The sequence below is a fragment of the Sus scrofa genome, chromosome 9 (genome assembly GCF_000003025.6).
Source record: "Sus scrofa isolate TJ Tabasco breed Duroc chromosome 9, Sscrofa11.1, whole genome shotgun sequence".
Classification (NCBI taxonomy): Eukaryota; Metazoa; Chordata; class Mammalia; order Artiodactyla; family Suidae; genus Sus; species Sus scrofa.
Genome location: NC_010451.4, coordinates 48,719,341 through 48,731,551, shown reverse-complemented (window position 1 = coordinate 48,731,551; position 12,211 = coordinate 48,719,341). Strand labels below are relative to the sequence as shown.

The 12,211-nt window shown below is 41.0% G+C and overlaps 1 long non-coding RNA gene across 2 annotated transcripts in view; it reads right to left on the bottom strand.

Annotated features, from left to right (window-relative positions):
- Positions 1 to 12,211, bottom strand: part of LOC110255448 — a 118,405-nt gene that overhangs the window by 48,946 nt on the left and 57,248 nt on the right. For both annotated transcript variants that reach the window (XR_002335695.1, XR_002335696.1), the window contains one exon: positions 1,415 to 1,522. This is a non-coding gene — a long non-coding RNA (uncharacterized LOC110255448). The remainder of the gene's footprint in view (positions 1 to 1,414; positions 1,523 to 12,211) is intronic.

Genomic DNA, 12,211 nt, shown 5'->3' with positions numbered 1-12,211 from the left:
CTAGAAGGCCCAGGAGAAAAGAGAGAGAGAAAGTGCATTTGCATCCAAAACACTGAAATAACTCTGATATGTCAGAACAGTAGGGTGAAGGCGTATGAATGTGGAAAGATGACATTGAAGAGAATAGAGAACCTCAATCCCCACTCTTTCCCACATAAAGGCAGATATGCATTAAAAAAATATTGTGTGTCCCCAAATGGATTCATGCCATTCATAAGGTTTTGTGGTTCACATTTCATCACTTTATGTTGTTAACATCTTTTGCTTCCTCATAAATACACTTATCTAAAATGTCACTTTAAATAAATGTGTAGTATTCATCTATTGGCTCTACATTGCTTTTTTAACCAATCTGTTATTGCAGGTTGTTTAAAGTATTTCCCGTTTCTTTTTACATTTATCCTCATTGCTAAACTTTAAAGTTTTTAGAATGTAGTTGATTTAAAATGTTGTGTCAATTTCTGCTATACAGCAGGGTGACCCAGTCATGTATATACCATCTTCCATCATGTTCTGTCCCAAGAAATTTTCTATAGTTCCCTGTGCTGTACAGTAGGACCTCATTGCTTATCCATTCTAAATGTAACAGTTTTCTACTACTAATATCAAACTCCCCATCTATCCCACTGCTAACTTCTTAGATACAGAATTTCTGGTTCAACCTCCATAAATACATTTTTAAGGTGTCTGATACCTAGTGCCAACTCATTTTCCACAAATTTTTATTCATTTTAAAGCCCCATCAGAAATGTGAGAGTACCTTCTTCCCTATATGCTTTCCATCAATGGGAAATATCATTTTGTTTCTATTTCTTAGCAATTTGATAAGTTTTGATTTACATTTCTGTAATTACTGGGGAAATGGAACTTTTAGTATGCTGGTAATTCTTTTGTTTCTTGTGGGCTTCTGAAGATAATAAACTTATCAAAAAATAGCTAAGTGGCTAGCTTTCGAACTTTAAAATGTTATGAAAATGTAAAAGGCAAAATTGAATCTGCTAGTAAATTTAAACTGGAGTTTGACCATACCTCTGTCTCCCTTTCTTTCCTCTTAAGTGCTTCTGTGTTGCCTCTGTTCTGAAACAGTCCCAGTGACTTGGTACAGAAAGAGGAGAGAAAGCCAAGGGCTGTGACACAGACTAAGTTCAATTCCAGTTAAATAGGTGGAGTGGGTGAGTGGGGGGCCCTTATTTCATTCACAATAACTCATTGGCTCTCTCTTTTAAAGCATTTAATGATCCTGTGAGCTTAATGACTGTTGCAATTAAAGTCGCCCTGCTTAAGCATTGTGAATTACATTATGCTTGTTAGACGCTGCCTTTGATAAAACATAATAGCAAGTCATCTCTTTTACATCATAACTCATTTTAAACATTACTTTTCCATATCTGTCCTTGCCGAGTTGATTTATTACCTGGTACTCCCAAAAAGTGTAATAAAATGAAAGTTAGGATCTGAGTAAGTCTTGTAGTGTCCGGATAAGGAGGCAGCCCAGGGGGAGATGGCCTTCTGATTCTTTAACCTAAAAAAATGGAGATGAGGGTGGCAATCAGGAATTAAAGTAGACAAGTTATACAAGAAGAAAATATTAGCTTTTCACGGCCTCTTTGTCCTTCCTCCTTTTGGGTGGAAAATCAACAAAACCCAAGTCTCCACTTGAACTTGAGGGATTTATTATCCAGTTTAACCAAGGGAGTGGATCAGAGAGCCAGGACTGGGGACAGGAGCTGGGAAATGTTGCAGGTCTGCTTTTGTCTAGTTTACCAAGGAAAATGTTCATGTAGACATTTAAAATCAAAAATGAAAGTAATCTGGTGACATTGACCAATGTTGATTATTTGAGGCAAAGGAAAAAAAAAAAAAAAAAAACCTCAGAATCATCATGATGTCGTTTTTAGGTACCCTAATCATAGGAATTGTTCTCATTCTCTTCTTCATTTTGCCCCAGGAAACCAAGACCCAGCCCCCTGGTTATTCAGTCGAAATATTTTCCTGGAGACAAACCAACAAATGCCTAATGCTATTTAAATGTGAATCCATTAACCTTCAATCCAAAATCTTCTTCCTTACCTGTAACACTCACAGAGGACCCATTTGGAGTTGGTAAGGTCTTAGTTGTACTAGAGAAAACAAAGCTCAATAATTTACAGTGATTTCACTCTGATTTGTTTCAAAGGACAAGAGTTAGAGATGGGAAAATGTCTTTTGGGGTACACCATCAAGTTCCTGGGGACCAGTAGAGTATCCTCCCTGGTATATTGTTTAGGTGCTTCCTTATCCAATCCACCTGGCTCCTCTGTGATCTCCCCATAAATAGTAGACTAAAAGGTGCTCTGTTTCACACATCCAGCCCCAAAGTCTTGAGTGAACAGATATAAAGAAGAGTTCACAAATTTCTGTGCAACACCCTCTGCTAACAAAATTACTTTTCATAGATTTACAAGGAGATCCTGCTGAATAGCATTGAAAACTATGTCTAGATACTCATGTTGCAACAGAAGAAAGGGTGGGGGAAAAACTGTAATTGTAATGTATATATGTAAGGATAACCTGACCCCCTTGCTGTACAGTGGGAAAATAAAAAAAAAAAAATTAAAAAAAAACGAAAAAAAAATTACTTTTCGATACACAGAGTCGTTTAAGTAGAAAATGAGGTACACCAGAAAGAAATCCTTGTATTAGAGACTCCTTTCTGGCACCATGCTGCTATCTCTCCTTAGAATTATTTCAGTGGACTCCAGTCTCTTCACCTATGGAAAGAAAGGTTTGACTACAATATCTCTTTGAGCTCTTAATGCTGGATCCCACATTGCTGTTCTGATCAGTTCTGATGGGTTTGTGATATAAATTTAGCAATTTTTCAAGATATTCTTCCATGAAGATGCTCATTCTGAAAGTATTTGTCCTTTTACTACCTTAAAGAAAGAGAAAATAATGATGTAAAAGCTTTAGAAGAAAGTTAAATGCTAATGTGTCTGTATACACACATGCACTCATACACACACACACACACACACACACACACACACACACACCCTTTTAAGTTTAGTTTTGTGTGTCTAATTTACCTGGGGGTGGGGGGAAACATTGATAATATACTTAACACAATGGACCTAGATTTCTTTTTCCATTTTTTAATGTATGTTTGACTTCTTCTTCAATTTTAATATACTTCCTTACATACTGTGGTCTACAGAAGACCATTTCCTTCCTAAATTGCTAGGAAGACAGCTTAGATATGTCAGTTGCCTAAATTCTATTGTTTCTTGGAAAATAGTAACAATGACAACAATGATAGCTTGTACCTGTATAGCACTTTGTGGCTTGTATTAAAGTAAACGTTATGGCCAAAAGACATATGAAAAGATGCTCAACATTGCTAACTATTAGAGAAATGCAAATCAAAACTACAATGCGATATCACCTCACACCAGTCAGAAAGGCCATCACCAAAAAGTCTGCAAATAATAAATGCTGGAGAGGGTGTGGAGAAAAGGGAACCCTCCTACACTGTTGGTGGGAATGTAAATTGGTGCAGCCACTGTGGAGAATAGTATGGAAATTCCTTAAGAAACTAAATATAGGAGTTCACACTGTGGCTCAGCAGTAAAGAACCTGACTAGTGTCCATGAGGATGTGGGTTCAATCCCTGGCCCCCACTCAGTGGGTTAAGGATCTGGCATTGCCATGAGCTGTGGTATAGGTCACAGACACGGCTTGGATCTGGTGTTTCTGTGGCTCTGGCGTAGGATTGCAGCAGCAGGTCCGATTCGACCCCTAGCCTGGGAACTCCCATGTGCCACAGGTATGGCCCCAAAAAGCAAAACAAAAACAAAAACAAAACAAACTAAATACAGAGCTACCATATGATCCAGCAATCCCACTGCCAGGCATCTATTCAGATAAAACCATAATTCAAAAAGATACGTGTACCCCAATGTTCACGGTAGCATTAGTTACAATAGCCAAGACATGGAAGCAATCTAAATGTCGTCTCTTCTATCAACAGAGGAATGGATACAGGAGATGTAATATATTTTTTTTTCAATGAAATATTACTCAGCCATTAAAAAGAATGAAACAATGCCATTTGTAGCAACATGGATGGAACTAGAGAGTATTATTCTAAGTGATATAAGCAAGACAGAGAAAGATAAACATTATATGATATCATTTATATATAAAATCTTAAAGAAATCAATAAAACAAATGAACTTGTATACAAAATAGAAATAGATCCCCAGACATAGAAAACACACTTACAGTTACCAAAGGGGAAAGAAGGTAGAGAGATAAATTAGGAGTCTGGAATTAATATATACACACTACTATATATAAAATAGGTAACCAACAAGGACCAACTGTATAGCACAGGCAATTATACTCAATATTTTATAATAACCTACAAGGGAAAAGTATCTGAAAAAAATAGATATATGTGTGTATATAACTGAATCACTTTTCCATATACCTGAAACTAACAGTGTTGTAAATCAGATATACTTTAATAAAAATAAATTTAAAAAATAAAGTTGATTTCATTTTCATTAGGATTGTACTCGCACTGGATCACTCATTCAGAATAGAGCACCTACAATTTCACACCCTCAAAAAACCTCTAGAAATAAATTATGAACATTAAATAAGTATCACATATTAAAATGAGGTTGGTCCCTAAATACTTTCTTTATTAAAAAGTAAAATCAGCCAAATAGTTTGTTATAAAATATAAAGTGAATATAATGAAATGGGCACTCTAATAGCCATTCATGAAAATGTATCTTATTAGTACAATCATTCTGGAAGTAAATTTGAGAAAATGCACCCAGGGCCTTAAAAATATTTGTACCTGGAGTTCCCGTCCCGGCTCAGCAGAAACAAATCTGACTAGTATCCATCAGGATGCAGGTTGATCCCTGGCCTTGCTCAGCGGAATAAGGATCCGAAATTGCCCTGAGCTGTGGTGTAGATCACAGATGCGGCTCAGATCTGGTGTTGCTGTGGCTGTGGTGTAGGCCAGCAGCTGTAGCTCTGATTTGACCGCTAGCCTGGAAACCTCCATATCCGCAGGTATAAAAAGCAAAAAGAAAAAAAAATTTGTACCTTAGCGATTCCTCTTTTATTTTATTTATTTATTTATTTATTTATTTATTTTTGTCTTTTTGCCATTTCTTGGGCCGCTCCCGCGGCATACGGAGGTTCCCAGACTAGGGGTCTAATTGGAGCTGTAGCTGCCGGCCTACGCCAGAGCCACAGCAATGTGGGATCCGAGCCATGTCTGAGACCTACACCACAGCTCCCGGCAACGCCGGATCGTTAACCCACTGAGCAAGGGCAGGGATCGAACCCACAACCTCATGGTTCCTAGTCAGATTCGTTAACCACTGAGCCACGACAGGAACTCCTCCTTTTTTATTAATATTAATATCCTAAGGAAAAAAATCTAAAATGCAAATTATTTTTTAATAAAGATATTCATGTATGAATCATCCATAATAAAAGAAGATTTGGATCCAATCTAAATCACCAGTATAAGGTAATAGTTTAGTAAATTATGATGTATCCAAATGATGAAACATTATGTAGCCACAAAAAATATATATTTTGTCAGAATTTTTTTCTTTTTAGCCATGCCCGCAGCATGTAGTAGTTCCTGCGTCAAGATCAAACCTGTACCACAGCAGTGATCCGAGCCACTGCAATGACAACACCAGATCCTTAACCTGCTGCACCACAGTAGAACTCCTACATCATCACAATTTTTAATAACATGAAAAATGCCTCTATGTTCCATTAAGTGAAAAATACCATAAAATTGGATGTTAAATTTTAATCTCAAAAATTAAATACCCAATAAAAATAGAACAGGTATCTCAATATTTTATCACCATCATCATCATTTTCTTCTTTAAATTCTCTGCAGTTTCCAAATTTTCCATGTTGAGCATCTGCTACTTTGAATATCAGAAACAAAATACCTACAGTATTAAAATTAAAAAAAAAACTAAAATTAAAACCAGCTTGTATTATGAGACCTTGAGTAGCCAAAATGCTCAGAGGGATGAAATGTTTCCATGGATTTAATGTTGCGACAAACTACAGGTTAATTAGGAACCATTTCTGAATCTCTTTGCTGAAAATCAAGTAATCAGCCAACAATTATTTTCCAAATACATACTACATACTTCCTTCAGGGCTCTGCGGCTATTCTTGTCCAGCTCAGCCCAGGCACCTTGCAGAGATTCCAAACCACTACCATTCAGTGAGTGCGAACATGAGTAAGGCAGCTTCTGTGCCAGGCAATGGAGAAACCAAACGAAATGCACCATGAACACTGCCTGGCAGAACTACAATTCTAGAAGAAAAGGGTGATGAAAATTCTCTCAAATACAGATGCAAACATTTTTAAAAGGGGAATTAATTTCTGAAGAATAATTGCAGAAGTAATTTCCCCTGGAGAGCTCAAGAAATGACTTCACAGAACAAGGGAAAAGGGAGCCTTGCAGAATGGGCAGGATTACAACAGAAAATAAGAGAGCCCCTGCCCCTTCCCAGGCTGAAGCACTAAGATGGACTAAAGAACAGAGGCAGAAAGGAAACCAAGACATGTGTGGGCTTAAGAAGAGGTCCTCCAAGCAAGAGCGAGGGGGCTCTTGGGGAATGGTGGGGCATGGTTTCTCAAGGGCATGTACTTCACTTTCTAAATCAGTAACTCAGGGACACAACTGAGTCTTTTCTCAATTATTGTCGATATTCTGGGGCCTCAACTGTCCTTGGGAACATTAAATGCCACACTACACTTCCATAAATGCGCATGTCAAAGGCATAAGATACTGCTGTAAATAATAACTGTGATCCCTTAGCTTTGTATAGCACCTTTCCATTTACAAAGTCTTTCCCTGTGGTATATCGCATTTGCTCTTCACGCCCACCCTAGGAGACAAGCATTATCATCACCACTTTACTGATAAGGAAACCCACTCAAAGAGACCTGATGAGTCATCCCTGGTGACACCAGGAGTAAGTGACAGTTGGGTGGTTGCAAACCTTCCACCTCCATGCTTTGCTTTCTCTACTGCAGCTGCCTTTGAACCAGAGACACACCCTAGAAGTTCAGTTCCCTTGTACCTCGTTCCGAATTTCATTTTAATCATTGTCATCATCTTCTTTCTTCTTGGATTATAGAGTACAGAGGGTTCTGTTTAGACTGAGTTTGGATTCTTCAAAGCAATTCTCTACTTTCAAAGTGCTTTCACACTTCATTTATCCTCACAACTTTTCAGGTAATTCAGACAAATTGAAAACTTTAGTCTAAATACACTAAAGACAGAATGGGAGGCAGAGGGGGTAGTCGATGGGGAGAGAGAGGAGATGGAGGAAGGAAGGAGAGCAGCTAATCTGCTCAACTTTTTGATTCACTTTCTGCTGTACAGACTTGAGCAGAGAAAGCTTCCCTCCACTGAGGATGTTAAAAAGTGCTTGTACTTTTGTCCTTCCCAGGTTGACAGACCCCTGGAAATATAAAAGGTATAAAAGCCCTCTTTACGAGTTCCATTTTTGTTGCACCACTTTTATTACTGAAGCCTTTTTCAACATTTGGCTCCATAAGAAAAACAGTTCTGTCATATGGTTTCAAGTAATCCTCACACTTCTAAAATCGAATATGGCTGCCAACTAATATCGCAAGAGCTAAATAGATGACATCTGGAAAGGAGGATTTTAAAGCCCACTGTTTCATTACCCCCACCTGTGTCTTTCTAGGCAGCAAAGGGATTCTCTGGAACTTACTTTGGAGGCAAATATCAGGGGAGAGTACACAGTAAAAATCAGATATCTCATCTGTCTGTGTTATCCTGATTTACCAAATGCATTTTCAACAGAGAGGGTGAAGCAGAAGGTCGCCTCTGAAGCCAGTGAGCTCAGGATGTCTTTACAGCCAATCATCTCCCCCAAATACAGATCCTATTGCTTAAAACCTCAGCCTGGCTGCAGAATTGAGCTAGGATTGGATGAACAGATAAATCCACAATACTTACTATCTCTGACGTTCCTGCTCTGTGGAAATCATGGTTCTGTGTAACTTTGGGAAAGCCATTTACTATTTCCTTCTCCAAGCCTCCCCATCTGAGAAATCAGGATACTAATAATACCAGCTCTTCCAAATGGATGGAATTATTGTAATGCCCAAATAAGGTAATGTACGTGAAAGGGATTTACGAACTCAGAAGTGCCAGAGACACATGAAGTCACATGATTATGCAATTCAGCATGGGGTCCGATCCTCACTCACAAGGAGCTTGCCACCAATTTGGAAGAACAATGCATAAACATCGCAAATATAAGTAAAGCATAAGGATTAAATTATAGAAAAGACAACATGACAAGTGGTTTGGCAAGATAATATGTAATTATCTGCAAGTGAGAGGTGCCGACGTTGAGATTTATGAAGTTAACACAGGTAACAATCTCAGCCAGCTGGAGTGATGCGGACAGGCTTTGTGGTTAGAAGCAACTCTGGATCTGACCTTGGCGGAGGAGAAGCAGGAAGGTTGGCTGAGACCTACCCTGGATAATATCCTGGCGGTGAACCTGAGCTCCTTCCCCAGATCCAGGTGAGACGGAATTCACAGACCACTCCTACAAGCGGTCTACTCTCTGAGGGCAACCAAGGTAAGGCTCCACTGTAATCAAGACCAGACTGGTCTTTAAAAGAAGCCCCCAAGTGTTACCGTAGAGATCCAACTTGGAATTGCTGGGCTACCCCATAACCAAAAACCACCCAGACCCTCGAACTCCTCTTCACTACACCCTTCCCATTCACACGTACCTCCTCTTGTTAAATGGCAGGATGCCTCACAGGAAGGGAATATAGTCACCCAGCATTGTCTTCCCTACCTGAGGCAACCACAGCATGTGCCTCCGTGGTTAGCAAACCATACTCCATGTGGGAAACACAGAAGAAAAGAGAGAGAGAAAGAGAGAAAACAAACCATGTGTCTCCTCTCAAAACCACTTAGCCATGGCTGTATTAGAAAAGACTTTTCATTTATGAGGCTGTCCTGGGTCACAGGCAAAAAAGTGCAGAGGCTGTGAAGTGTCTCCAAGTTGCTGAGGTCAAGGTGCTAATGTGACCAAGTTCAGAGGCTCAATCTCCTGCTCACTTATTTCACAGACCCAAAAGCAATTAACTGTCACCATTTGCTGGGCACCATCAGTAGAATCCCATCCAATCCTCACTGGTGCAAAGTGCAGGTCATGACATAGTTCAGAACAAGGGGCAAGTGGCTTCATCCAACACTTGGCCATGCCTAGATGCCTAGAAAGCAAGCCGGAGCCCAAGGCACAATCCAGTCCCTTCTTCCTCCCTCTCTGATGCTTTTCACCCGGTCCAGTCACTGTCACACAATACGTCAAGGACGTGTCCAGTGTACGGCTTCACTCAAGCGCTCCCTCTCCCTCCTACCCTTTCGGCCTCCCGTCTCCCTTGTGCAGAGCGCTGATTCTGACCCACGCCTTTCTTCAGGATGCACATTTTCATTCCTGCCTCCTCTGCAGGACTGTCCTGTTGCCCCACCTGCATGGTGTCCCCCCATCTGAACTCTTTGACATGCTCACAATGCCTTTCATCCTGGCCCTGGGACTACTCCCTCGAGCTTGGCACAGTATTTTACCCAGCAAGCTCTTTTTTAATGTTGGGTTAAGGAATGCATTTTGATTACAAATGTTAGGAGTAGGGGGTGCCTAGAAAATAGGGAGGGCTTTGGGCTTATCTGTTGGGGGTGTAAATATCTTACCGCCCCAAACAGCACATCAGTAGCAGCATCAATAATAGTAGTGGTAACAGTGGGAGGCAGAAGAGTAACAGTGTATTAGCCCTTCATTTCTTGTTTACTTTTTTTTTTTTTTTTTTTTTTTTAAACGGCCGCATCTCCGACATATGGAAGTTCCCGGGCTAGGGGTCGAATCAGAGCTGCAACTGCCAGCCACAGCCACAGCCATAGCCACCCTGGATCCAAGCCTCCTCTGCAACCTATGCCTCAGCTTGGGGCAACCCAGATCCTAAACCCACTGATCAAGGCCAGGGATCGAACCCTCATCCTCATGGATACCAGTCAGGTTCTTAACCCATTGAGCTGCGATGGAAACTCTAGCCCTTGGTTTCTGAGTAACATTCGACAGGAGAAAAACATCTGGCTCTAGCAGTATGGGGAGGGAGAACTATACATTTTAGGCCCTTTTCTAAGAAATTTGAGTAAACAGACTGGATGAGGAAACATAGATCTTGGAGATATAAAAATGAGAGAATCATTTCCTCACATATCTTTTTTCCTCTTCTCCAAAACCCAATCGGTCACAGGTCTTGTGGCTTCTCCCTCTAAAATGTCCCCCACGTCCCTCCCCACTTTTAGAGTATCAAACCCTTACTCTCCCTCCTCTGGACTATGCCAGAAATTCTTGTCTTGTCTCCACCCCACTCCCAACTTTTCCCCTTGATGAATACATCATTTCAAGGCTGACAATGACTTTATGACTCTCCTGTCTGAGCATGTCACTTCTGGGCTTCTAAGCCATGAAGGCCTCCCCACCCCAGTACCTTGAGGGGCATGGCTGTACTCCTCAGCATGGCGTCCAAATGTGACCCCCTGTCCAGGTTTATTTCTCTCCATGGCCCCTCACATCCTGCTCTCTAGACACACCAACCCGGTCACCAAGCCCCAAACATGGGCTAGTTTTTACATCCCCTCGTCTTTGGTTTTGGCACTTTCTCTTCTTTGCTACCTTCCTCAGCCAACACCCACCCATCCCATGGACCAGCTTAAAAGTTCCTTCTTCTGGGATGCTTCTCCAACCACGGCTCTGTCCCGCTGCAGCCTGAACCCCTCCTCAGCTTCCTCACAGAGGACTGTCACAGTGGTCTCCGCTTATGACAAGAGAGTCTCACTAGACCAAACTCCTGCCATGGTGGGGGCTGAGTCTTATTTCTTTCCACATCCTGAGTGCCTGGTACACAGGGGGAGCTCAATGCAATGTTTGTTGTGTATTGAATGAGTTAACCCAGGTGAGCTGTCCACTCCCATCAAATCCATGCCCTGCTCTGCTCTGTCTCTGCGCTGTATTTCTTTGCCTTCCCCATATTTCACCCTGATGCGTTCATCAGGAATGAAAAATAAATGAAGTTAGAGAGTGGGGATGAACAGAGCATCCCAGGTCATTAGCAATCCTTTTTTTTTTTTTTTTTCCAATCCAGCAAAGCATTTCTAGATCCAACCTGTGTGTCCTGACCTGTTGTTCCTTTTCCTCTTCTCCAGTTACATCCCAGACCTCATCAGTTCTCCCTCTAAAATATCTCCCACATGTTACATCCCTCTCAAGCCCTAGCCATATCTTATCTGGGACAAACCAGGAAAATTCTCTCGACCTGAAACTCCTGGAAATGTTTTCTGATTCATAGTCTTCCCTCGTTTTGGGAACAGGACCTAGAATACTTCCTTGGCTCTTAGGTCTCCTCTAATATCCCCATAGTAGTTTCAAGGCAACAGGATAAGAGAGGGACACAGATCATGTGCTCTCAGACACAGAGCTTGAAGTTGCACCTTGTCTGCTCATTCACTGTGTGACTTTGTTCAACATGCTTTCCCTCTCTGGGTCTCAGTTTCCTCTTCGGGAGTCAACTTGAAAAACAAAAAAGCCTCCCAACTAAGTAAACTTTGAGCAGCTCTTCTGGTGCTCTCTGAGGAACTTTCTAGCTCTAACACTCAAGCCCAAGTTCTATCCTCACTTCGCTGCTTGCTTGCTTTTCCCTCCCCTGCCTCCACACAGGCCAGTACCAAGCCTCACCAAAGCCTCAAACATTTTATGAGAATGTATTTCCATTATTACCTTTGTGTCAAGACCTCCTACCAGAAATAGGAAGGGTGACTATAAAAGCCCTATTTCCTTTCCATTGTGTTCTCCCCTCCCCTCTCTAGTGAAAATGGCCTATTTGGAGAAGCCACAATGCTTTTGAATGGAATTCACCAAAGTAATATACACAAGGTTTTAATTTACAGTTTGGGGTCTCCAGGCCCCTGCATATGAGTTCTATAAATGAGACGTGTTGCTACAATAAGTCCCATTGGGAGAGGCTGGACTTAGAATGAGAACAGCTGTAGAGCTATAATCCAACAAAGTCAGCTTCTGAATCAGATATGAGTTATTGGTTCAGTCACAA